Source organism: Chelonus insularis, unplaced genomic scaffold, assembly GCF_013357705.1.
Source record: "Chelonus insularis isolate UGA/USDA-ARS -01 unplaced genomic scaffold, ASM1335770v1 contig_34_pilon, whole genome shotgun sequence".
Lineage (NCBI taxonomy): Eukaryota > Metazoa > Arthropoda > Insecta > Hymenoptera > Braconidae > Chelonus > Chelonus insularis.
This window is the reverse complement of record NW_023276514.1, coordinates 484,298-487,320: the sequence shown is the minus strand read 5'-3', so window position 1 is coordinate 487,320 and position 3,023 is coordinate 484,298.

Genomic DNA, 3,023 nt, shown 5'->3' with positions numbered 1-3,023 from the left:
TGTTCAAATAATAATTGGGTTGAATGGTCACATCTCATGGAGTCAATTCTCCAAATAAAATACGACTTCGCATCCTTTTTTTAAATAAAAAATCTGACCGTCAAATAAATGATTCAATATTATTGAAACAATCAATTCAATTCCACCTTGCGCAAGGAATTTTCAAAAATAAGTTCAATAGCTTCTGCTCACTGTGCAAACTAAATTATTAAAAATTGGGCTCAAAGTTACGCATACTATCCGAACAAAAATAATAGGATACCATGGACATCTAGTACCTCACGGTGCTTCACTTTGGCCAATAAACAGAGAAAAGGATTCCGTTACAATGACTCCAACCGTATATATCCTACAGTAACTCCACGAGAACGCTCCGGGACAGACATTGTGAATTTAAATCAACAATTAAATGATCAATGAGAGCCAACGTTCGCAGACTGGAAGTTACAAAAACCCTGAATTCAACAGAAATTAGGAATCCAGAAAGAGTCCACAATGATTCATTATCATCATACAGAGCGAGTCTAATCATTCAATCCCTTAAAAACGAGTATTCAAGATTTTCTGAAATTCGAAACACATTTTCAAGTACATTTCAGATGCATAAAGACCTTCCAAAAATAACTAAAACTTTAGGCGATTTCCTTCACTTTAAAAAAAAATTGAATTAAATCTCTGAATTTAATCTAAAAGAATTCCAAACCAAATTTAATTCTTTTCTGTTAAACTTGATTTAACAGCCTGAAAAATCTTACAATTCTTCTTAGAATGACCTTCTGTTCCACAAATCCAACATCTGAATCCATGAAAAGAATTTTGATTATTAAAAGATTTTAAATTTCCTTCAACAGAATCAGAATGATTATTATTATTATAATAAATTTTATCTTTTTCGAAATTATTGTTAAAGTTGTTTTTATTCTGACCTCCGAAGGTCAAATCTTCAATCGACTCAAGCTCTAAAGCTCTCTGAGTTGCTAATTGAAGAGACTCAATTCTCTCTGAACGAAGAGAAAATTGTAACTTTAATTTTTTTAATCCAGAAATGAATTGCAAACCAGCAATTCTATCTCTCTCTTCGGAAGAGACCGAAGGATACGCAAATTTGACAAGCCTATCCAAATCATTTGAAAAATCAGTTAAATTTTCATTTTCAGACTGTTTTCTAGCCTGAAAACGACTTAAATAAGCTTAAAAAATTGAGCTTCACCAAAACGATCTTCCAGAATTTTCTTCAATTTATCAAAATTCCCTAAATCTTCTAAACTCAAATTTTCTAAAATAACTTGAGGTTTGTCCTTCAAACAGGACACTAAGGGTGCATTCCGTAAATGAACTCCGGTAGCTGTAGCAGAAAATCGGTGCTATAGCTCCAGCTACAGTTAAATTTATTCCAAAATATAAAATTGTAGCGAAGAAGCAACGCTATTTTGGTAGCTAATTCGAGTCAATAATGTAGTTGTAGCGGAAAAATCAAATAAGCGTCATTTTTTAAAAAAATAAGGGAAGGATTATTCCTCCTCCTCTAAAATTTATTATTTTTATTATTATTACAACTATTATTACTGTTATTATGATTATTATATTTAAGAAAAAAAACGATGGAAATTATATAAAAAATACCTGATTAATATATGAATTGTTACCATAATTATTACATAGAACACAAAATATTAGAGATGAAAATATTATTTTCATTTTTTTGATTGTTTAATGAAATTAACAGAATCTGCGAAAAGATTGTTGCATACATCCATTTTTTCTAATTTTTTCTTTTGAAATTCTTCTCTTGATCGACGATTATTTTCAATCGTCTCCAATACGACATCAAATTAATTTTTACGTTTTCGACCTATAAGAATAAATTATTACATAATATACATAAACACTTATGCATTTGTTTCTCATTAGAATACCATTTCTCGTACTTACTGTTTGAACTTCCTGGTTCAGTTGATTCGGCAGTTTTTTCTTTCTCTACAGACGATGTCGTCGCCAATGGTTCCATATATTTTTTTTTTCTTTTGATTTCATTCATCATCTGTAATTTAGATAGTACATTAATTTTATCAAATACTGATGAAACTTGTTGCAATGTTATGACATAAAATTAGCTTACATCGTAATAAGGCCAATCTTTGCGCTCATTTCCTGACTTCGAATTGTGGTCCTTTATTTTTTTGTATCTATTTTTTAAGTTGGTCCACTTTAAACGACACTGTTGAGATGTAACATCGATTTTTCTTTTTTTCAAATACTTCACCAGGTCATTCCAGAATCTTGGAGACAGTAGTTTGTTGAGGTCAGCATTTGGATAGGCCTCAATTTTTTTTTTTAGCCTGATATTAATAGTAATATCATGCTATTCGTCCATTTTACTGGCCCTGAAAATGTGATTTATATAGTACATATTATATTAAATGTATAATATGTATTATATACATATTATAAAATATTTGTATGTCGCCATCTAATGACTATTAGACTATGTACAGTTTGTTAGTTAACGACGGTTGCTGGATGATTAGATTGTTTATAGCAACAAGGGGAGAGTTTGTTCATCTCCGGTTTTTGACTGAGAATTGCGTTGACCGCACGGATTCTTTCTTTTTATTAATTGCTGTCAATCATTAATAAACATTTTAATTAATTTACTAATTTTCCGAAGTTGTTATTGAGTCTTATTTTACATTGGTGTCAGAAAGTGGTTCGTTTCGCGTGCCGTGAATATTTTTGTTGTTGATTTCTGGAAAAATATTTTAAAAATCATGCCTAAGAGTCCAAGTCGGAGACAAACTCGAGCTGGAAGGAGAACTCATTATGCTGATTGTGTCGAAGACGGTAGTAATGGAAGACTTCTAGCTTTAGAGATGAGATTGAATCATTTGGAAGAAAGACTTAATCGTGATCAGATTCGTTTTGAAGAAGGTCGAAGAGAGACTCAAAATTTATTCGAAGAGATAAGAAATTTAATTAATAATAATAATAACAATAATAATAATAATAATAATAATAACAATAAT